Source organism: Lissotriton helveticus, chromosome 1_2 (genome assembly GCF_964261635.1).
Source record: "Lissotriton helveticus chromosome 1_2, aLisHel1.1, whole genome shotgun sequence".
Classification (NCBI taxonomy): Eukaryota; Metazoa; Chordata; class Amphibia; order Caudata; family Salamandridae; genus Lissotriton; species Lissotriton helveticus.
Window position 1 is genome coordinate 328,892,221 of NC_136058.1, and position 25,265 is coordinate 328,917,485.

Sequence of the window (25,265 nt, forward strand, 5' to 3'; positions counted from 1 at the left end):
TCCCTAGGTGCCAGAGTTAATTTATATTGCACTTTTGCTAACTTGAACACGGATACCCTGTCTCTATATTCATTTTACCAGCTGTATGTTCGCTGCAGCTACTCCTAGCGCACCTTGGGGTAGCCGAGGGGTGCTATAATGCATGACTAATGCATTACAGTGCGGTGATGAGGATACCAGCCCTAAAATGCATTAGTCTAACTAACCCCTGATGCGTGGTACTTGGCAGGGCTGAGCCGTGCACACTTAAGTGCCTCAAAACTGCAAGGCATCTAAACCTACATGCCCTACTATATACTAGGGACTTACAGGTAGGTTGTCAATGGCAATTGTAATTACCCCTACTTACCATATACCTTTTGGTTAGCAGAGCCCAGGGCATAGTCGGAGTCAGTAACACCGGTATCAGTCAAAAAATGGGGGTGATCAGTGCAAAAACACTGGCGTAGGAAGGGGGTTGTGGTGGTGTTTAAATACATATTTTGCCATTTTGTCAAGCCGGGGGTGACAAGAGATCAGCCGCGGCCCGTGGAGGGAGTTCAGTGGGGCAGAGAGGTGGGGCGGGGGAGGGGAAAGGTAGGGGGTGCTAAAAACCGGAATATGGATACTTGGAGGTAAGTAAACAATTTAATAAATAAAACGAATTTCGTAGCGCGCCCTGCATCGCATTTTGCCAAGTACCCACCACCCTGCCCCTCCCCCGCCCCGCCTCTCTGCCCCACCGAACTCCTTCCAAGGGCCGCGGTTGCAAGAGATTTTCCGCACTGGGTACCACCTGACCTTGCTAAGCCACTGGGCAAAAAGGATCACTTTCTCACACAAACAATTTTATACAAAGTCTTCTTGAAGAATCATGTCCGGGCCATTACAAATTCTTAAAACATGACCAAAAGGTTGTAACCCCGACAAGAACCTATAGGAAGGAGTCCAACACTTTCTTGTGGGGAAATAATTCTTCCGTTCTTCAGACCCAGCACACTTCACTCATTTTCATCATATCTTCCTCTGAGTAAGAAATCTCTGTGTGGGTGAAACCTGATTGTTCTGCCGTATGAATTTATTGTGACTACAATCTACTTCTTTCTTTGTTTTATTAGTGAACCTTTGTAGGGCTGGAGGTGGTCAACAAAGCAGCAGACAAATGCAAAACTTCATTTGTGGTAAAGCTTCGGCATGCTGTTTGAAGAAACGCTGCTATATTGAAGAATTACCCACAGAAACAGGAAAACTAGAAAAATGCTGTCCAGTTTAGTTTACTTTGAGCAGCTGTCTACGTCGTCATATATTTAATGGAACACAAGTCCTGTCAGTTCCAATTCATAGAGACCAATGCGAGCCCCACGAGGGCCTGGAGACTGGAGCCAGAGGGTCTGTCAGCGGCCACACGAGGGCGCTCGGCGTCTGATGATGAAATCCACCAAGCACATTGTATGAGCGAGCGAAGGATTTCCTTTTCCGGGTCAGCGGCGGTAGAGACAGCGGTGGTTGCGGACATCACTTACCGGCTTTCTTTGTATGTCCACCGGCCTTCTACAGAGGTGGAAGGATCTTCAGCCTCGCTGTGCTGTTCCCTTCATTTTCAGACCTTCGCAGCCCTCCCCCAGACCTCAAATCTGCACCGGCCCCAGGAGGAGGAGAGCGCCTGGAAGTGTCTGCTCAGGTAGGAGAGTGTCTGCACCTTCTGCTGTGTGAATAATTGCCGGAAATCCCAGCCAGGAGCCGGGCTGAGCTGGGCGCTTCCATCCGGGGACCTCTGTGGGGGCTTTCCTCCCGGCCATGGGGGTGTTTGTGGTCATCATTTGTGTTAAAGAGGGGATCTGTGCACTGCATTGCATCTTACTGCACTATGAGAAATATGTGCTGTTGCACTGCATCTCTCTGCACAATGAGGTATCTTCGCACACTGCTTCATACTGCACTATAAGGAATCTGTGCACATTTCATCTTACTGCACTGTGAGAAATATGTGCTGTTGCACTGCATCTTACCACACTATGGGGAATCTGTGCACACTGCACTGCTTCATACTGCACTATAAGGGATATGTGCACTGCATTGCATATTACTGCACTTTGAGAAATCTGTGCACTGTGTCTTATACTGTGAGAAATATGTCAGTGCACTGCATCGTAATGTAGTATGAGGAATGTGTGCCTGCTGCGCTGCGTCTTATTGTACTGTGAGAAATCTGTGTGCACTGCATCTTACTGCACTGAGGGATATTTGCACGATACACTGCATCTTACTGTGCAGAGAGGAATCTGAGCACACTGCACTGCACCTTTCTGCACTGTGAGCAATATGTGCACCCTGCAGTTCATCTTGCTGTACTATGAGTAATCTGAGTACGCTACTCAGTACCTTTCTGCACTGTGAGGAATCTGTGGACACAGCACTGCTTTTTACTGCACTTTTTGGGGGATTGACAGAAGAAATCTGGGCACACTGCACTGCTTTTAACTCTACCATGAAAGCAGAAATTGATGCTCAGTGCTCTGCTTTTCACTACACCAAGAGGAGTGTTTATAGCAGCTAGTAAGTCTGCACTACACTACACAGGGAAGATAATGTAGCATAGGTCAGAGCAATTAATCTTCTCAGTTGTCGGGCTCAGCAAGACTTACTTCTGGTACTATATAAGGTCATACTAATGTACCACACAGACTGCTCATAGCTATTCACCCTCCTAAGAAGGCTGTTCCTCGGTATAGGCTCTCTCATTTGGTGTCCCTCTCCTAACATCCTTTCTAGCTCATCTATGTAGATAAAAATTTGTATACAGAGATCTGATCAGGGTGATGGCTGAAGGATACCATTCTGACCCAGCTTAAGTATGGTGGCCAAATTGCAGAGGCCTAACATGTTATACAGCTCCCACTTAGAAAAGATAGGACTGCGTATTAGGACAACAGGACATCAGAATGTAGGGACTGAGTCCATCTACACCATCAGAGACTGTTGGCCAGATTCCTGACTAGCTCACAGTGCCTCACCTGAACACCTAATCCTTCTGGGATCGCAGGTGATTATGGCAACCTCAAACATGACACTCGGATTCCAAAGGGAATCATGGAAAGAGCTCTTACCCCTTTCGTTGGTTACTTGTGCATGTAAGATAGACACAAGGAAGATACAAATAAAGTTCACAATATATTTATTGAAACAATCCTAAACTTGCATAGAGAGAGTGAGCTGCAATTATATATACATGTCTACCTATCTATCTCCAGGTACTCCGCTTCTATCGCGTGTAGTTTCTTGAACAGAAAACGGATACAGACCTCAATTTTGGTACAAAGTTTATTTTGTGCAAGAGGTTGCCATGACGCCTTTCAGCCCTTCCCACGGGCCTTGATCACATGACACAGTGCAAACATACACATTAGTTTAAATAGTAAAGCATGTTGAGGTAATCATTGGTGTTGGAGGCATACAAAGTCAGTTGATTTAAAAAACAGACTTCCTACGAACTACAGGTCTCGTTTCAATCCTCATCATCACATGTAAAGTTCGATTTTCTAAAAATTACACCAAAGCCTCTGTTAATGAAATTTTAAAAGTGTAACATAAAATTTAAAATTTTAATTTGTACACCATCAATGGTGTGCTCACTCTATAGACATCTCAATAGATAAGCCAATGTGCAAAAGACAATTATTTGTGGAAAATAAGTGCAAAATGAATTTAAAATATATACAGAATGTTTTCTTAGCGAGCAGTAACGCCAAAAAGGAGATTCATATGGGCATTAAGTCGCCGTTAATACCTGTGTAAATACACATTGTTACTGTCAAATAACGTAAGCAATATTAGAGATATGTGGGTTACTGGAGCTCCAGTAATCCTTAGCTCAAACATAATAGGCTCAAAGGATTCAATAAAGTGCAAGTGCAATAGTATGTAGTGTAATGGTCTCATAAAAATAGTAAATAGATATGTACCACAAGTAAAGGTAGCAACTGATTAGAATATCGGTATGAATACCAGGAAAGCTTTAATATAGAAAATGTAAGATGGTAATGGTATTTGTGGTCATTATCAAAGAGTGGAGATAAAATATTCCCATGATATCAATGGATAGACCTTGAGCCCTACCCACATACATAATTGAATACATAAATAATAAATATTATATAAGCAATGTAATACAATCTATAGTAGATAAAATATGCTTAAATATTAATATATGTAACCAATAAATATGTATATAAAAGATCCCTAGATCACCCATAAATAATAAATATAACTATAAAATCCACAATTTTCTAAAATCCAATGCGTATTGCTCTCAAGGAAGTTGGTAAAAAATCCTAACATAAAAGTCACATAATGAATTTAGTATAAACAACAAAAGTGTGACTACTGCAGACAGCATAAAAAAGGAGAAAAAAAGAGGGGAGCATGGACAAAGATACATAAATCTTGTTTAGATTTATATAGAAGGCCCTCACTCACCAACCTGGGTGATGACATGCTTCATCATTGGGCCCCACTGGTAGAGGCCGAATGCCTCCCCGGTGTGCTTAGACGCCAGAACTACTGCGGAGCTGGTTTTTTGTATTGTGAGGAGTGAGTGAGTGATAATGTGATAACTTTAAAAATGTCTGGATTGTGTCACAACAGAAGATATTATTAGGTCACCTTTGGGCTGTGTCTGGGGACTCATTTAATTTGGGAGGCCTCTTGTACACCATACCTGCACCAAGAAAGTGTTGAGCTATAAGACTGTCACAAGAGCACTACTACTTTTTGCAACTATTTTAATCTTATTGGATGGGAATGCAATATGTTCATCTTTTATGCTGCATGGCTAACAAGAAAGATAAATGAGTATATATTGACATGAGTAGCACATGAGTAGCACAATCTCTCTGAATAATTATTTGAACAGCTAGCAGCTAATCGGAGTAAACAGCTTCAAACATCACAGAGTTTTGAGATATAAAATAGAGCTTTGAAGTTCAGCCTTCCTTAAGCAATGAGGAGGGATTAAAAAATAATTTTCTTTAACTGAAGATCAGCACAGAGGAGCAGTCTCGTCTTGGAGCTGGTGACTACAGTCTCCAATTGTCACTAACCTGGAGAAATATACGGAGGGAAGAATGAGAAACGGCTTCACTGAGGCTGAAAAGGAAACGGGTTATTTAATTTTTATGACCTGCTACTCGAGGGTGACACTGGGGCCGGGCAATTAATCCTGGCTGCAATGCGGCCTATTTCCAAAGCGAGTTTGCCCACTGAAATTCTGGCTTATAAAATCCAGTGCGCATTTCTTCATATGAATAAAGTGCGGGAACAACAGTCAGCAATCTTTATATAGATGAAAATGTCACAAGTCTGTGTTTCCCCCCCTACATGACTCTTGTTCCCCAGGAAGCTTTACTGCACCAGAAATGTCACATATATGTACCTGTTTGCATAATTTTTTCTGCAAGCCGCCGTGTTCACGAAGGATGCTGTCCTGTTTGGCAAGACTGCAGACCACTGCACATTTTCAAACAGTAACCGTTAATTTATGTTCCTTTCAAACTCGACATATGAAAATAAATGAGTCAATGAGCGAGCAGTGTCAGCCCTTTTACCTACTTGTAGTGATGAGACTCCCCAGAGGCGCGGCAGAACACGGGCAGAAATAACGCTCGTCAATCATTGCTGCATATCCTGAGGCTACTGCGCGTGAAAGCACATACGCGTATATGGCGGCAGTGCGCTCTTTGGCCAAACCATGTTCCCAGATTATGCAAGAGGCATTTGTAACTCCCCCCTGTTTAGTGCTGCGGTTGGAATAAGCTTTACTTGCAGGCTTCAGGCTGAAAGGTAGAGTGTCAAAAGATGCATAATTTTTTACTGGCCCACATTCTCACAACAACATGATCCCAAGCTTCCTCAGCACATGGCCACATGCTATCTTTTCCCACATCGCGTGCGGCGCCCCTGGCCGCGGCGCACAGTTTGGAAACCAATGACTTAAGAATATATGGTCTGGCTGCATCACAAAACAACCCCGGAGAATAGATTCTGAAGGCAGCAGAGGGGCCCTGCTCATGTATGGGCACCCTCCCACACAAAACCCAGCACCCTGCCTTCAGGATTGATAAGGCCTGCCATGGGGTTGACTGATAGGTTTATATGTGGAGTTATATAAGTTCGATAAAGGGAACCTATATCTAAGTAAGGGGTGCATACACCACCTTACACAGGCTGCAGTGGCAGACCAGTGGTGTCATTTTGCAAGGCTTCCCAGGGGTGGCATAATACCTGCTTCAGCCCCTGGTGGGCCTCTGGGGTACCTATGCCCATGGTACCCAAGGTACTATATACTAGGGACTCATAAGAGTACCCCAGTAACCAAACTGGTGTGTACCTAAAGTACATGGAATCATGTTAGAAGAGAAAGAAGATAGGCTGGGGCCCTGAATAGCAGGATCCCAGCCAAACTAAATCAAAAACCATCAAAACACCAGGAAAAAAGTGAGGGCAACCATGTAGTCAGATTCCACCTACCTACATCTGTCTCTACAGTTCCAAAAGCCTAATGGAGGAGGCAAGAATGAGGCAAAGGTGTGGGTAACTCAAAGTAGTCTCAGTGACGGGCCATAGCTGTACGGAGGAGGCAAGAACAGGCCCAGGTGCGAATAACTCAATCAGTATCACTCAATACCTGTATGGAGGAGGCAAGAACGAGGCACAAGTGCAGATAACTCAAAGCAAACATGCTTGACTGTTATAATCTGCACTGTTCCTTTAACTGCATGTGCTGTGCAGATCGTGCTTAGCATTCTGTGTTCCTGACAGAGTTTTGCTAATGTAGCATTCTACCATTTTCTGTCAGTTGCTGCTTGAACATTGCTGTACCTGTACCTGATGCTGTGCTGTCAATAAACTACTTATTTCTACAAATTCCTGTCCAGCTTCTTACAAATTGGCGACAAGGATAAAGCCACTCCAGCCATCTACAGCACAGGAGCGGAGTTTTTGGATACTTTCATGGATATTTCGGCATTTGTTGGATTTTTGAATTCTACCGGATTGCCACTTCTGACCTATATCGTGGTCAGCTTCATGTGAACTCTAATCCTGCTGAACGCCCGAGTTTCAGAGCGTTCGGAGCGACTTTTTGAGAATTTTGTTTTGTTTTGGCATATTTCAAGTTGTGGCTCGAGCAGTTCAAGCGCTGTTGTACACGTCACTACGCCTCACCTGGGTTCCAGCTGCTGACGCGTGTTGTGGAATCCGTCTGCCTCACGATTTCTGTCTTCGGAACGCCGCCTCTAAGTCTCCTGCATCTGCGCTCCTACATCTGAACGCTCCATAGCGTCATCGCGTGTGGACGCACCTACGTCATTGCGCTTGACGCTGACGTGGCGTGCCACCATTTTGTTGTCAGAGTTACCTAGCAACCAACACACGGCTAAGCGTTCAATCGGCTACCACAAGGAAAGCACTTTCTTCGAGTGTGGAAATTCACTTATTTCAGACGGCAGCCATAAAGAAAGCGGTAACTTTGGAAACGCAGTTAATATTTTATACTTTATTCTGCAAGCGTTTTCGAGACACGCAATACATTTATTAATGTGCCATTTCATCGTGTCGGATAACTATACTTCTGCTTCTACGGTTGGAATTTGGGGAACAAGTACTGTTTCACAACAATTCCTAAGACTCATATTCACAGCTTTTATGATGTTTACATAAGTGAAGGAAATCTGTGTTTATCAATTATATTATTATTATATGTATTGCAAGTTCACTTTATAATTAATTTTGAATTCAGTTTTCTACAGTTTTCTACTGATATCTATACAGTAACTAGTGCATTACTATTTTGAGATGCAGTTTGATCCACCTGCCAAGTTTTTACAGGTTAAAGGTGACCCTCCTATGCCTTGGTCTAGATGGAAAGAGGAATTCTTTAACTATATGAGAGATATTGATGGGGAACGGATGGGTTCTGAAAGAAAAAAAAGTATTTTATTACATTGCCTTGGCTCGGAAGGCCAAGAAGTTTTTAGGACCTTGCCACAAATTACTGTTGCTTCAGGGAGCGGTGATTCCTTAAATGTATATACAGAAGCTCTCAGTAGGTTGGAAAAAAGATTTAAGCCTACAGCCAATATTGCATTAAATCGTTTTAAGTTCTATACCAGGGCACAAAAGCAAGAAGAATCATTTGACGATTTTCTCACTGCCTTAAGATCTCTAACATTGCACTGCAATTTCGGTGCAATGGCTGATGAAATGATTCGTGATCAGATCATTGTGCCTATTAGAAACAAAAAAATTCAAGATAAATTATGGTGTATTGGTGATCCCAATTTAGAGGAAACTATTTCTATTGCTAAGTCAACTGAAATGTCTGAAAAGTGGATGGGCATTGTGGATAAACAGAGTTCTAATCCCAGTAAAACCATTTCTGAAGAGGAAGTATGTGTTGTTAGAGCTAAATGGAATGAAAGAAATACTATATCCAATCAACCAAAGAATAAGAGTACCATAAACACTAGCAATAGGAGGCCTGATGTTGCAAATAATACATGGCAATGTTTTAGATGTGGTAGCAGGTCTCATATTGCGTCATTTCAAGGTTGCCCAGCCATAAACAAAACATGTAATGTCTGTGGTAGAGTGGGGCATTATAGCAGTGTCTGTAGGGAAAGACGTTACAATGCACAATGGCGCACTGGTCCATCATCACGTCCGCCCTCCAGCAGCATTACACCCTCAAAAATTTCCTCTCTCAATGAGGTGGAGGAAGAAAAACAGGCTCCTGAAAGGGGCTTCGTTGTGTCTGTTATTCAAAGTGGTTGTGATCTAATAACAAGAAAGAAATCCCCTAAGTGTATTTTTCATGTTTTCTCTATTGCAATTGAGCTTATGGTGGATTCTGGCTCTCCCTGGACCATCATTACTAAAGCCTACTTTAATGAGAAGTTAAGCAATGTTTGTGATTTGATTAATTTGCAACAATCAGACATTTTAGCAGAAGGCTTTAGTGGATATTTGATTGATATAGAAGGCTTCCTCAACGTTCCGTTAACGTTCAGAGGCAGAGTGGCTCAAATTAAATTATACATTGCTGTGAAGGGTATAAATGTTTTAGGTTGGCAAGATCAATGGGAACTTGGTATTAAACTAAATCAACGGGCAAAGCATCCTATTTCGTTGTGTACCGATCAGGAAATGATTGGGTCCATTTGTCCTAGTTTGGGGGAGTGCAGTAACATTTCGTTTTGGAGCAAGAAATTTGATAAGGTATTCAGTGATCAGTTGGGTAAGTTAAAAAATTTCGAGCATCAGATAAAATTGAAGGAAGGGGCCATTCCAGTTAAACAAAAGCTAAGAGGGGTTCCGTTAAATGTCAGGGATGAGCTTAAGAAAATGCTTGATGATTTGCTTAGAGACAATATCATTGAGCCTATTGAATCTGCAGAATGGGTTTCGCCTATTGTTTTGGTGCGAAAACCTGATCAATCCTTGAGAGTCTGTGTGGATTTAAGGGCGCTCAATTCTAATATTATTGTGGATTGTCATCCATGGCCCAATATTAATGAGCTGGTTTCGTTGTTTGATGGTGCGCAAATCTTTTCCACTTTTGATCTAAGGTCTGCGTACCATCAAATTGAGTTAACCGAAGATTCTAGGAAATACACAGCTTTCATCACTCCTATGGGTTTATTTCAATACAGGAGGATGCCGTTCGGATTAGCATCCGCGGCCTCAGTTTTCCAACGTGTAATGTTTCATATTTTTAAAGACTGTGATGTATTTGTAAAATGCTTTCAAGATGACATTTTGGTGTTTTCTAAGGATGAAGTTGAGCATGTTTCACATTTGGAGGTAGTATGTAGTAAACTGGAAGAGTTTGGTCTCACTCTTAAAGCACACAAGTGCAATGTATTCAAAAAATCAGTTGAATATTTGGGACACACATTGTCAGGGGAAGGGTTGGTTCCCAAAAAATCCAATGTTGAAGCTATCCTCAATGCTCCTTCTCCAGCCAACAAAGAACAACTCCTTTCTTTTTCTGGCATGTGTGAGTACTATAGTAAGTTCGTGGTCAATTTTGCCACAAAGATGGAGCCGTTAAGAAAATTGCTAAGGCGAAACAATGAATTTCTTTGGGATTCTGAGCAAGAAAAAGCTTTTGTTGACATCAAAAATGATATTGTTAATTCGCCCACTCTGAAACCATTTAGGATGGGTAAGGTTTGCATTATCACAACAGATGCAAGCTTGTATGGCTTAGGTTGTGTATTATCTCAGTCTGATGGTGTGCTTGAATGGAATGTGGCATTTTCCTCAAGGACTTTGAGTGAAACAGAATGAAGATATGCAGTTATAGAGCGGGAGTTGTTGTCTTGTGTTTGGGCCATAGAACATTTCAGAATTTATATTTGGGGAAGCAAATTTGTTCTCAGAACAGATCATAAGCCGCTTGTAAATATTTTATCGGTTGGGGGTGGTTGGAATGCCACAGCTAGGATTGCACGGTTAGCTTCCAGGTTGCAAGAGTATAATTTTACAGTTGAGTATATTCCTGGAAAAAAAAATGTTACGGCTGACTGTCTGTCACGTCTTCCGTGTGACAATAAAGAGGACACGGTCAATGTTTTGAAGGAGTTAGATTTTGTACTAAGTTTAGCTGATGTTGTTTCTTCTCAATATCAGGATATTTCTGAACAGTTTTGGTTGGAATGTCAAGCTAAGGATGAGAGGTTTGTATTACTTGGTAAATTTATGTTGGAGGGCTGGCCAAACAAAACCAAGATCAGAGATGATTTACTCCCATTTTTCAATGTTGCTGATGAGTTGCATGTTGAAGGGAAGTTTGTGTTTAAATCTGACAAATGTATTCCACCCTCTGGTGTTCAAGAGCTTATTTTAAAGTTGGCACACAAAGCGCATCCTGGTATTTCTAGCATGAAGCGTTTGATTAGGCTGAATTTTTGGTGGCCAGGGATGGACCGTTTCATTGACCGAACTGTTAGGGACTGTCCTGATTGTTGTGCCAAGGACAAAATGTTAAAGCTGCATGTTCCTCCCCTTAAATCTGTTGAATGGCCTGTGTTGCCATGGAGCAAATTAGCTTTTGATATCTCAGGTCCTTTCCACATTCTTCCAGCGACCTCACGTTTTGCATTAGTAATGATAGATTATCATTCTAAATGGCCAGAGGTAAGATTTGTCGCCAAGGTTACGTCTGAGGTTGTTATTTCATTTTTCCAAGAAGTTTTTGCTAGGGAAGGTTTTCCTGCTGTTCTAGTGTCAGATAATGGGGTGCAGCTAGTTTCATCTGAGATGCAGTCTTTCTTGCACTCCTGCAATATCAAACATATTCGCACTTCCTTGTATGAGCCACATGAGAATGGACAGGTTGAGCGTTTTAATCGAGTTTTAAAGGGTTTTGTGGTTGATGCTGTTAAGGAAAAGGGTAATTGGTTGAATGCGTTAAGAGAAAAGTTGTGGATGTATCGCATCACTCCTCATACTACTACAGAAGTAAGTCCCTTTAGGTTGCTCAAAGGCAGGGATCCTGCGTCATCTGTGTGTCCCTGGTGGCTTAAGGAGAAGTGCAAAAGTGTGCGTGAAGATGTAGTTGATATTCAGGAAGTGGCAGATAAAGTGGTTGACAAACAAACCAAATCTGCTGAGTGGTACAACCGTAGATGGAGGACTAAAGAGCATGGTCTGTGCGTGGGAGATTGGGTCAGAGTTCAGAAACCTTTCTTTGTCAGCAAGGGTTTGAGTAAGTTTGGCAGACCCATTCAAGTTAAAAGGGTTTTTAGTAACTCAGTCATCACCCAAGATGGTAAGGTCTGGAATATTAGGAAGGTTGCTAAATGTCCTTTGCAAAATGTTCAGGGTGATGATTCTATTGTTTATTCCTGTTCTTTCTCTGTCCCTGAGTCTGTGGCTTCCAGGGTCAAAGATGATTCGCGTATCAGAAGGAGACCTAATTATTTTCAGGATTTTGTGTAATGCATTTCTCTTTTTGTTTTTGTTTTGTTAAAAGGGGAGATGTGTTATAATCTGCACTGTTCCTTTAACTGCATGTGCTGTGCAGATCGTGCTTAGCATTCTGTGTTCCTGACAGAGTTTTGCTAATGTAGCATTCTACCATTTTCTGTCAGTTGCTGCTTGAACATTGCTGTACCTGTACCTGATGCTGTGCTGTCAATAAACTACTTATTTCTACAAATTCCTGTCCAGCTTCTTACATTGACATGTCTTTATTGTTCTCATTAGTAGTAACTATTTTAACTGCCATTACATTCTCATTCTGTGTTGTTACCGTTCATTTTATCTGCACAAAATCAAGACCTTTACAGCATACTTTTTAAACTACAAGTCCCGATTTCTTAGTGCAATGTTTGAGTGTGTTGTCTGCAAGACGAACCCAACATTTTGATTACCACTGTGTCCCTGAACTTGTTTAATTGGACTGCTGACAGGAACCTGAAAACACCACTTAGGCAAAGAATAGCTTGGTGGGTTTGTGTTGAGACTGCGGTACATAGTGCAACTCTAACTCAGTATGTGCACCTAACTGATTCCTTGAACTCTGGCGAAATCTCCATAATTTCTATCAGGCTGTCCACCTTGCAATGTCCCTGTTTCTCCCTTGGTAGGATTGGAATGCTTGATAGGCTGGGAAGGAATGAATGGTCTTCAAGTACTCTGTGGATCTGTGTTTTAGTTAGGGAAGAGGGTATATAAAATGAGAGACTCCGTAGTGAAATAGTTGTTCATGTTATGGATGAGTGAATGAATGTCTGACATTAATTAGGGCTGTTCTTTGTCCTGGACCACCTCTCCATTTCCCATCATCATCAGTTGTAGGGAAGTTATCCTCCGTCCAAGAGTCAACTCCATACTGAACTATTATTGCACAGCTTATCCGCCTCTCTTCCATTGGGACACCATGGTGTTATGGTGTATGAACTCCCTCATGAAAGGATTAAAGAGAAGGGTGGCTAGGCTTCCAGGGAGGTATGATTTAGTCTGCAAGATCCTGGGCTCTAGGTTACAGAGAGAAGGATGCACCATGCTCTTCCAGACAGGCTGTATTTTATTTTATTTATTGACAGTTTTGTATAGTGCAAACTTGACCCGAAGGTATCGGAGCTCTTCAAAGAGTTTGCTTGGCAGCAATTTAGAAGGGGTTGCATTTGGAATAAATATAATACAAGGTGAAAGCATATCTCTCAATACATGGTCAGTGACATCACTGATGACCTCAAGCCTTTATATATGTTTTAAAAAAAGGGGAGAAGGTCATGCAGCCCCCCTCCCCAGGCTGATTTCGACCCCTGGGACCCCATTACCTGGGATCCAGGCCTTCATATTTTTTTTTTTTAAATGGAGAAGGGAGCCCACCCGGCCACCCTCCCCAGACCGATATTGCCCTGGGGACCCCATCCCGTGGGGCCTGGCCTGGCCACTCCTGCGAGAGCCAGTATTGCTTTGAGACCCAGGGAGCTGCTACCATGCAGCTCCCTGGATCTCAAAGCAATGTCTGTTTTCCTGCTCGCTTGACAGTGGACAGGGAAAAAGACACTTGCTCTGCTTTCAGCAAACAAGAGCATTCTCTGGTCTTTCTTGTTGAAATCAGAACACTTGTTTGCTATAGCTTGGCGGCAGCAATGTCTTAGGGGGTGGGCACACAGGGATATTGCTGGATCCGTCCCTAGGAGGTGGCTGTCCCCAGGACCATCTAGGGCTCCAAGAGGTGGCTTGCGCAACCCCACTCCAATGTTAACTTTGGCTCCGGGGAGCTAGGGTTCACCTTCATTGTTGTGTTTGTGCCCCGGTTATGTGGCGATTCCTGGGGCGGGAGGTGGGGCCGTAGTGCTGTAGGTGCTGTAGTGCCTCTCCCGCATAAAAAAATATATATACATATATGCCTCGGGGAGGTGGCAGTCCCTGGGGCCATACGGCCTCCACCACATTTCATTTAAAAACCAGTGTGACCGAGGGGTAGCGGTCCTCAAGGCTGCGGGGGGCAGAGCGAGCCACACCTATTTTATTGTTTGCAGCCCTGAGGAGGTGGCGGTCCCTGGGTCTTTTTTATAAGCCTGAAAGGGGGCCCCATGGGCCTCCCTTCTTCAATGGGGCACCCCTTCTTCATGCCCCCAGGGTTTGGACCACTCGTGGGCATGGCAGATCACCCCAAGACTTTCAACACAGCAGCTTAATCAAAAGGGGGATGTTTTGTGAAAATTTCGAGGAGATTTATCAAGTGTTTGCAAAGTTATTGGCAAAACAAAAAACGCTTTTCCTATGGACACTTTGGTCCTAAGTATAACTACCTACTGATGACCACCAGTAGGAAATATACGGGGTTTTGCAGAGTTAGCTCAACAGCAATTGCATGAGCTACATGTGGAGTAAATAACATACTAATAGTAATTTTTTGCATACATTTATAACGGACAGTAGCACAGATGGACAATATACAGTCTGAGAAAGTTGAGGTAGGTTGTTGTGGGGGTGGGTGAGGAGATTTTCATGTAGAGTTGGGTGTCCTCTGCGTAGAGATGATAGGCAGTTTTGTCTTGTTTCAGGATTATTGCCAGATATTCTATATACAGGTTGAATAGGGCAGGAGACAGGATTGACCCTTGGGGAATCCTTGCAAGACTGGCATGGTTTGTGAGGTTGAGTTGTTTAGGTTGATTAGCTGTGAGCGTTGGTTCAGGAAAGAAGTGAACCACTGAAGGATCATTCCATTGATGCCTGCACTCTGAGAGAGGATGTATGATAGGATGTCATGGTTGATAGTAGCAGCCAAGAGGTTCAGGAGGACTAAGAGGCAGGCCTGGCCATCATCCAGAGATCTGTGTCTATGGCCGTCTATGATGTGCACTAGTGCAGTTGTAAATTGTACTAGACTTTGTACCCCTCGTGTATGCTTATTTGATTTAATAGATACTTTTGTATGACTTTTACTAGTGTTAGGGTTATAAGAAGTACAAAACATATTCTTCCAGTAATCCAGTGCCTGTGCTTATTCTCCGTTGGTTGATTTAAGTTTTTGGGCCCAGTTTAACCGAAACTCACTTGGAGGTTAGGTGACCTCAAGTGAAGTTTGTGCATTGCTGACATCCATTGCTTTCAAGGTCTGTTCCACAGGGAACTCAATGGGGGCTTACAGAGGAGGGTGGCTAGGCTTCCAGGGAGGTATGATTTAATCTACAAGATCCCAGGCTCTTATCTGCAGAGGGATCGATGTTCTCTGCTGTGCCAGGCAGTCTGTGCTTAATTTAACATTTACTTTTCATGGTAGGACTGTGTGTACTGGGGTGGTAAATCGTGCTTACCTTTGTACCTTAGTGTATGCTTAATTAATGTATCCTACTTAGAGGGAGTTCGCTTTGGCTTAAACCCACAGTCCTTGTTCAGGTGTTGCTCTGGCCAGGTTACACGCTCATCTGCTTAAACTGTTTGGTTTCAGTCCATTGCAACTAAAAGTCCTGCCTCCCTTGTGATGATTCAAGCCACACATTTAACCTAACAAAGAGTTACAGAGGGAGGGTTAAATTGAAGGAGGAGTGCTTAGGCAGTAGGGAATCTAAGGAGCTGAATCGAGCAGCGCAGGGGAACATTAAAGGAGAGCTGAGACAGTCAACTCTGATCACCACCAACTCTACAAAACCCTACAACTTTAGGGGCTACATACGTTTAATTAAGAGACCCAGCCACCTCTTGTTAACTTAGCAAGAACCTGGCTATGACATCCTACATAGATTTACCACACAAGCCAGGAGGCAGTCTCCCCACTGTGTTTCAAGTACAAAGAGCTATAAACAGCTGTCACTAGCCATCCGTTGTGTCATCGCCTGGTCATGGGAACAGTGGTCAGCACTGTTTAATAATCACCAATGTTTAATAGGAGTATCTCTTTGGGTGTACCCAAACTACTTACTAGTCGGAATGCAGATCAATCCAAATCATGATAGCTCTACTGAGAACCATAATAGCAACCATGGCTGTAAAGCTAGATTTATCTGTGGCCTTTTGAATGCTAGATCTCTTGCCAAACACGCATTAGAAGTTAACATACTGCTTGACACTGGGAAGTTTGATGCACTGTTCATCACTGAAACTTGGTCCACAGAAGGCTCACACTCTGACCTAGATGGAGCCTGCCCAGACGGGTTTAAAGGGTTCCTTAAACCCTGAGTTGGTAAAAAGGGCGGGGGTTTAGGTATCCTCCACAGGGACTACTTGGACTTTAACATTTACCCCATAGACGAAGTAGAGGGAATAGAACTGCTTGGGTTTCAGTTAAAGGCCAGGAAAGAAAAGATGGCCACAGGAGTACTCTGTTACAGACCACCTACGGCTGCAACCTCTGCCCTTCCATCTTTCCTCAATAATATCTCCAACCTGTGGATCACGCACAATGATCTCTTTCTGTTGGGAGACTTTAACTTCTGGACAGAAGAAAGTCTGTCGGTAACATACAAGGAATTGCGCAGTACCTGTAAAACTATCGGCCTTAAACAGCACGACATTGGCCCTACACACTTAGCAGGCCATACCCTGGACCTTATATTTTCCCCTGAAAATCTTACCTCGTTAGAGGAAATCACCCCTTTCTGTTGGACTGACCAATCACTGATTACTTTTTATCTGCACTTGGCCAAAACGTGTTCCCTCGCCAAGCCAGCAGTAAACTCAGTAGAAGGTAGAGCTTGGAATGAACTCCCTGAAATCAAAAATAAATCCTATCTCCATCCCTACCGGTGCAATGCGGGGTCCCACAGGGGTCTGCATTAAGTCCGACCCTGTTTAACATCTACGTGACCCCGCTTGCCAGGCTTGTTAGATCTTTTGGGATGGAGGTAGTCTCTTATGCTGACGACACACAGATCTTGGTGTCCCTTTCCCATCTGGGTAACTTGTCACCGTTCAGCTTTAGGAACTGCATGGAAGCAGTTTCCTTGTGGATGATTCACAATTCACTAAAGCTGAACGGTGAGAAGACTGAGATCTTGGTGTTTGGCCCTAACAAGAACATCTGGTCGCCTGACTGGTGGCCGCCCTCTTTGGGAGCCTGTCCTACGCCTACGGAGTCGGCACGGAACTTGGGAGTGCTGATTGACCCCGCTCTCTCCATGACTTTGCAGGTTAATAGAACGGTTGCTACCTGCTAGGGTATTATTAAAATACTCCGAAAAATAAAATATTATCTGTCTCTTCAGGCGCGGAAGCAAGATGTGGCAGCACTTGTCGCTTCGCGACTTGATTACTGTAACGCCTTATACACCGGCATGAATAAGAGTCTGTACAGCGTCTTCAGACTGCCCAAAATGCGACCGCCAAATTTGTTCTGGACGCTCCCAGATTAGCGTCAGCAACAGCAGCCAGGAAGACCTTACACTGGCTTCCTATTGAATCGAGGATTACCTTAAAAAAACTCTGCCTCACCTACAGTGCACTCTCTGGTAAGGGTGCTGGGGGTGTCAAGAAGCTGTTGCTACCCTATGTATTGGGTAGAGACTTACGCTCTTCTTCAAAGAACCTGCTGGTGGTACCCCGTTTCCGCAGGAATAAGTGGGGTGGCAGGGCTTTTTCTTCAATCGCCCCTAAGCTATGGAATACTCTTCCTTGCGAAATTAAATCTCAGCCCTCCGCTCTGCTTTTTCGGAAAGCCTTGAAAACTTGGCTGTTTGCTAGGGCGTACCCGTAGTTACTGTTTATTTGCTCTTATGGTTTTTTGTTAGGCGCCTTGATGCCTTCGGGCTTAGTCGCGCATTATAAGATTCCTTTCATTTCATTTCATTTATTAAGACCTCATACTTTTCATCAACAGACTCGGCGGAGGTGAATTATAATAGATTCAAAAGGGTAATTATAAAAAGTCTTGACAAAACGATACCCCTGACTACCCAGAAGAAATCAAAAAAGCCCTCAGCCCCTTGGTACGACCTTTCGTTGAAAAATGCCTCACTTAAATGTAGGCAATTGGAAAGGAAATGGAGACGCTATTACCTTGGGGGAGATAAGCTCATTTTAGAAATACATTGAACGAATATAAAAACAAACTAAAGAAGGTTAGAGAAAATTACATCTATGGGCAGATCATCGCGGGCCCCATAACAAAGTGAGGAAAACCTTTGAAATCACCAATCCATCCCGCCTCATTCAAGTGATCACACCGTCACAGACACTGTGTGACAACCTGTCGGAATATTTCGACAGTAAAATCATAACCATTTTGGAAGGGATCAATAACTTACCAGCAGTTAAAAACTCGAATGCACATTCCCACAGCCCTGTTCAACCAAAACTATCTCTTGCCCCTTCCTCCTTAGATCTTCTCCCAGCTGAGTTACCACACTAGATTGGACCCTATCTCCAGTGAAGCCTTTAAAACCTTGTATAGAGCTATTAAATCAGGATCCCCGCTGGACCCCATGCCTCCAAAGCAGTGGCTAGTATGGAAAGAAGAGTTGGCAGGCCCCCTTCGACAACTCTGCAATCATTCTCTGGAAACCCAGAAGGTACCTGACTGCTGGAAGAAAGCAATAATAAAACCATTGTTGAAAAAAGCTCTCTCTGACCCCGCCGACCTGACTAATTTTAGACCTATCTCCCTTCTTCCTTTCCCTATAAAGATCTTGGAAATGCACATAAGTTCACTATTGTCACAACATCTAGAAGACTGTGCATGGCTTGAGGAGGAGCAATTTGGATTTTGTCCTGGTCATGGAACCGAGACTGCCCTTATCTGCGCAGCCGATGAACTACGGAGGACCACAGATAACGGACAATCGGCCGTCTTTGTCCTCCTAGATCTATCAGCTACGTTCAACGCGGTTAACCATCCCATTCTTATATCCAGGCTCTCAGCAGCGGGTGTGGGAGGACCAATGCTAAACTGGCTAAAGTCATGCATGTATAACCGCTATCAAGCCGTCTCCCCCCCCTTTTTGTTCTAAAGAAAACAGAATTTCTCTGCTGCCCCTCCAACAAAATTCTGGTGTCCCTACCATCGAATTTCTGGGCGCTACCCATGGAAAAGCCTTCGGGCAAACCTGTGGCAGTACGAAACCTGGGTGTGACCATCAACCAAGGACTATCTTTAGAAAACCAAGTGAACAAAATCGCCGGAACCTGTTTTGCTCTGATACGTGCTCTTAGGAAGCTATACCCTGTACTCGACATACCTGCAAGGTCATTGATCTCCCGAGGGATAATACTAAGTAGGCTGGACTACTGCAACGCCCTGTTGCTAGGAGCCCCTAGTTACCTTCTAAGAAAGTTAGAACGTATTCAGACCATTACTGCCAAATTGACACTGAACAAACCCCGATATTCATCCGCCACAGAAGGCTCGAAGGAGCTTTATTGGCTACCTGTCAAGCAGAGAATAGTTTTCAAATCTCTATGTATTGCTCATAGGGCATTACATAACAAAGGGCCAATACTTCTTCAAAGTAAAATAAAAAAGTACACCCCGGCAGGAACCTTCGCTCTACTAATGGGAACTATGCCCAGGAGATCAGGTATAAGATAATTAGACAAGGAGGACGCATCTTCACGGTTAATGTGGCCCGGCTATGGAATAGACTTCCAGCCTCCCTACCTTCTCAAATTCATTTACAAAAATTCAGGAAGGCACTGAAGACCTGGTTATTTCCCCACTAGTGGCCACTGTTTAGCTTTCCATCTGCTATATCTTAAACAGTAGTTCACCGCCAGAATACCATCTTTGGTCACAGTGCGCTCTATAAATAACCCCTACAATACAATACAGTAGTTGTGGAGAGCAGCCTTCAGGCTAAGTCTCGAAGCAATGTAAAGCAGCTTGTTTGACCAGATCAGAACCTCCTGAATAATCAAATGAAAGGAGAACCACACTAGAGATATATAAAATCTATGTATTTATTACTTAACACTCTCTACTAACCTCTTTAAGATATTAGAGCACAAGGCACACAATACTTAATCAATAGAACGACAGTAAACAGCACAATACACAGCAGGCTCCAGGGGGAGACCGAACCATATACTAATAAAATGGTTTAACAACAGCGACTTCACAAGACACAGTGCCTAGAGCACGTAGAGTCGCTGGGACCCCAAGGAACCACCCAAAGTAGTGACGCAGGAAGCCCACGAAGGACCGGCGCAGTGTGTGAACGCAGACGCTAGTTCCGTACAACTCTATGGGAAAGTCGCGGTTGGAAAATTATAGTTTCAGGACACTTCGGAGAAGATTTCAACCAAACCCTTTAGAACATAGAAGGTTCTAAAGCCACCACCCTCGTGAGTACCGAGGTACCCTTGTTACCTATCCCAGAGGAGCCGGGTGCATAGGGGTCAAGTGGTGACGGAAACCTTTGTCGTTTTCAATGGTGTGACTCAAAGAAGTGCTGCTGCCGGGAAGATGAAAAGTGTCCGGTGGAATCCAAGCCTGGATCCGAGGTGAGAAGAACTTGAGAGCAGAGGGGACAGAGTCTAGGTCACTTCAGGGTGACCAGGGGCTCGGTAGACGAATGCCCACCGATGTCAGGTGTGAAGATTGGATGCTTGACTCTGCAGCCACGAGGACCAGGAGACGTCGACGATGACCAAAGTCCAGAGGTGAACTGTTCCGCGAAGGATGTCGAGTGCTAAGGGGTCAGTGTCCGGATTGAGCATCAACAAGCTTTGGCAAATGCAACCCACGCGGGCAGAGGAATCCAGTTACAGTGAAGACCAGCAAGGTCCTGGAGACTCACCAAGCTCTGGGGAGTCAGGGCACGTCTGGAGCAACCAGGAAAGCCCAAGGGAAATCAAAGTTACCTTCACAGGGCCCACAGGTCAACAGACCAGGGATCGCAAATGGACATCGAGCTGAAACACGAGGTACAGGCCCACGGCGCACTCGTGGAGTGGAGGCCAGAAATCTTCAAGAGAAATACTGCTCAGGGTCAGGACTACACGTAGCCCAACCACTAAAAAACAAGGGTTTGGCTTTAGCGCAGTAAGGCTACGCCACTATAATGATCAACAAAACAAAATGCCAGTACTGCTCAATGTTTTCACTAATTTCGCAGAGCAATGAGAAGACTGCATGGACCACTCTTTCAGTCCTGATTTAATATCAAAAATGTTATTTATTTATTATATTTTAGTTTCCTTTCAAAAATCAGATGCGTTTGACAATTATTTATAATCAAACAATTAGAACCATAATCTTACAAGGGGAGCTCTTATTTACAAAATCTATGTGAGAGTATGTACAAGAACAGTGAAATAAGAATAAAGTATTTTACATAAGAGAAAGACAAGACATGCATTCAATTTTAATCCATAACACTAACATACTGTGTCGCATTCATAACAAACATATATTGTAGTGTAGTTCCTATATTCCCAATAGGCTCTGCGCATTGGAATAATATAAACAGCAGTGTAGACGTAGGACTGAGTTCATCTAGGTCTCTACTGACTATATTAGACTTAAGGTTTGCCAGCTAGCTCAGAGGTCACTAGAAACTTTCTCGAATAAACGAGGAGGAGTTTAACCTCCCTGGATAGACAAGAAGGGATTAGCTTCTGACAACCATAAAACATGACAACTTTGCTCCCTCAGAATAAGAGTGTATCTCTAGAGTCGTGTGAAAACAATAGACCGCTATTTCACTCAGTCAAGTGTGCATACTTAGTTTCACCAGAGTGCAGAGAAAAGAGAGACGGGCATTTTCAATAAAAGGTGTTATTTATTGAGCAGTCTTCTTTCTCATGCAAGAGAAATGAATTGCCACAATTGCAATACTCATAGTAAAGTAAAGTGCGTACAATAAAAGGAGTATTATGAAATAATACTGTAAAAGCATTGATATGGTTTCTTAGCCATATGATACTTTAAAATAGATTAAAATATTTACATACATATATACATTGACTAACGTACTCAACTGGTGCTTCTAAATACGCCTACCCCAGTGTACCTGACCTAAGCCTAATACGTGGGAAGGAGTAAGTAAGTAGCAGTTTAAGTTAAGTTGGTTTTGCCAAGAATCTGAATCAAGAATTCTCTTTAAGGGTTTAGTCAGCTCCGTACCTGGGTAATAGAAAGCAGGAGGTCTTGTATCTCTCTTTCAGGACTTGATATCCCAGTAACCCGCGAGGGTATCTGGAAACACCGGAGCTGGATTTCTCGGCAGGAGAAAAGACAGCGTCTCTCTCAGTGCGTCAAAGGGGAGGGGCGGCGTCCGTGGGCTCTCGCATCAGCTGGGCTCTCGGGCAAGTAGATAGCCGCTCTGCTCCAAACCACCGTGTGTTTGCTTAAGGCAACGTTGGTATATTTATACCTGAAAGGTGCCGGGTTTGACGTAAGGTTGGACATAAGACGTCAATAAAGATGTCACTAAGAACTGGCCATTCTTACAGTGCTCACAGGAGTTCTAGGACGAAATCAAAACAAAAGCAATGGGGATTTCCCAGGTTGCTGGAGGTTTGGTTTGTTTAGAGAACTCGTTGTGCTTTCTAGGAGTCCGGGGAAGTAGCCTTGCTTAATGTGGACTGCATGGGCTACGACCAAATAGGGATATGATTCTTATGCCTTTATAAGGATATTATTTATTATAACCGTACAAGGGCATAACATAGAAATATCGATTTAGGTTCCTAGATAGAAACACAATACCCACTCCACGATCTAATGTCCATCATTACTAAAACAAAGCAATAGTAAACATATAAAAGTGCATGTGTTTTCCAACCCACCCCAAAATACATACTTTGCATTTGAAATGGTATATGGTAAATACACGAAAATGATTATTGGTACTGTACGTTTTTTAAGCAGTGTTATCATTCAGAAAAAAGGATTGCAAATAATTATCAGCTGAATGATTTGCGAAAATTACACATGAAATGGCTCTTAATACAGAAGAGAAGGTCGAGACCATTCGATCACATAATAATACAAATGCTTGTACATGTGCTAGAGGCTGAGGTAATATATTGTCTCTAGAGTTACTAAAATAGAAGCTCTGTTCTCTAAGAATAGTTCTACTTTAAGCAGAGTACATGTGCCAGAAAAAGGTAAATATTTTGAAATAGGAAAAAAAATATATATATTTTCAGGGGAATAACAGTTCTAAATATTTTCAGTAGCTTTTGTTTATCAAAGCTGAAGGCCGAATTCAGAATTCAGGGAACGCTGTGTGCTCGTTGCTTAAAAAAGTTATTCTTTCTGTTCAAGGGAGAACATCATTTCAGACAGACTTTCAAAAAAGTGGTCTACGGCTTCAGGTGAAAGTTCGACCAAGTTTGAAAATGCCGCAACAGTACAGTCGTGAGAATGATTGCTATCATCAATGTCAGGATCAGCAATGCTCACAGAAGGTCGTACTTGGGTGATGCTGCTCTCATCTCGTACTTCACTGCCACATAATCGTAGTGATGAAGTCTCAACGAATGCCGTAATCAGAATCGGTAGCCGCTGGGAACAACACGATGCATGAGCCGTTACAGGACTTAGCAAAGTATCTGTATCCAATGGTACTGCTGATGGTAGTGTAAGACAGACGTCGAACACGCATTCTTCTCCTCAAACATACATCGAAGCACAGGTAAGATGCAATTCTGCCAGATGGGTCTGAATGAAAGAAACCAGGTCATATTCAGATCTCTTAGCCGGGCTAATCCAAGGACTTTAGTTATGGGGTCCCGATAGCGTATAGCTAGGATCGTTTCTTCCCACGTTGCTGGAGTCTTGTCTGTGACTTGGCTTGCCATATCGGAGCAGAAGGATCAAAAATAAAATTCCTGCTACGAGTCCCAAAAGAAGTGGTAGGCCGCCAAAGACAGAATGGACAAAATTAGGAAAAATGCCCAGAACTGTTTTGAAGGGTGTTAACAGTCCCGAAAAAATTGTCTTAAATACATGTGGGATGCCACTGGTATCTGACATATTTAGGATTTGGCTTAGCATTTCTGCGAAATGCACGGGGCAATTTGTTGATAAAAGGGTATGTATCTCTGCCGTTGTCCTTGCAACTTGCAGATCATACGTTTCTTTTGATGACGTTAAGGGCACAGTTGTCTGTAAAAGAACAGACTTTATTCTGCTTAAAGTATCAATTCGAATAGAAGAGATATTCAAAGAAGGCCAAATTGTTGCCTCCGTATCTGGAGTGCTGTTTGGATACAATACTTAGAAGTGGAGAAGTGTGGCTCACTGGTTAGAGGAGGCAGACCTGAAGCAGAGGTCAGACCCGGGACCAGGGTTCAATTCCCGACGCGGCAGGGTCCTGAGCCCAAATATCCACGGACTCGATAATTCTCGTTTCGGTGCCTACTCGAATCACGGGTTCACACTCTGCAGCTCTGGGCATTAGCCTGCTTAATCTCCACTACGGCCCTCCCGCGGCGGGATGCCTGGCTTTCACCCTGGGGATGCCCAGTACGGGTATCTCACAGAGAAAAGCCAGGACGGGTTCCCAAGGCAAGCGCCGAGATGCCTACGGGTAATCGAGCGCTATATAAGAACGCATAATAATAATAATAATAATAATACTTGCATACAGCAAGTGACCATGGAACTCACGCTAACGAGATAGGCTTTTCCTGGCACCATGCCACAACAGCTGTGGTCCACTATTAGAATATAGCTCCCGTTAGAAAGCCGTCTAAAGAATGGCTCTATCTGTGTTGCAGGTGTGCCATGCTGGTGACATGAAAGGTTATTTGAAGTCCCTTCACAGGCCCCATGCAAGTTAATACCTTGACACAGAAGTATAGCGCTTAGTGATCTTTTACTATTCTTACCACTAAGAAATACATTCTGTTTCTTTTCACTATAACATGTGTGTGTATAAGGTAGTTTCCATGTTGACTTGATGTACCCTTACCCAACCTTTCATACTGGCCCGCTGGTATATACTCTTGGCAGTATTTAAATTGGAAAGTTGTTATCGGAATTGTAATTATTCCGTGTATTATCCATTCAATGACAGATCTTTCTGACATTGTCAATGGTAATCTCTCAAGATTTTCAATGCTCAGAATCGTATAGTCTGCTCCTTTTTGTGCCAAACTGATTTGTTTATCAGTAAGGTTAAAGATAGAGAATAATGACGTTGTGTTGATTAAACGCCAGGGCACGTAGCCTGAACGCAGATTTTGCAACGTCCAGCCAAGATGTACAATAGAACGTAATTGGGACTGACCATGTTGTAACATTAGTAAGTCTTGCTCTATTATATCAATAGCAGATGATACAATACTGTCCAGTGAATATATTCTGGAAGACAGTCGTT

At 43.3% G+C, this 25,265-nt stretch overlaps 1 pseudogene across 1 annotated transcript in view; it reads left to right on the forward strand.

Moving 5' to 3' along the window:
* Positions 1-1,495: 1,495 nt before the first annotated feature.
* Positions 1,496-25,265, forward strand: part of LOC144802910 (uncharacterized) — a 98,211-nt pseudogene continuing 74,441 nt past the window's right edge. Inside the window, exon 1 of the transcript XR_013605491.1 lies at positions 1,496-1,660. The product of XR_013605491.1 is annotated as an uncharacterized LOC144802910 (transcript). The remainder of the gene's footprint in view (positions 1,661-25,265) is intronic.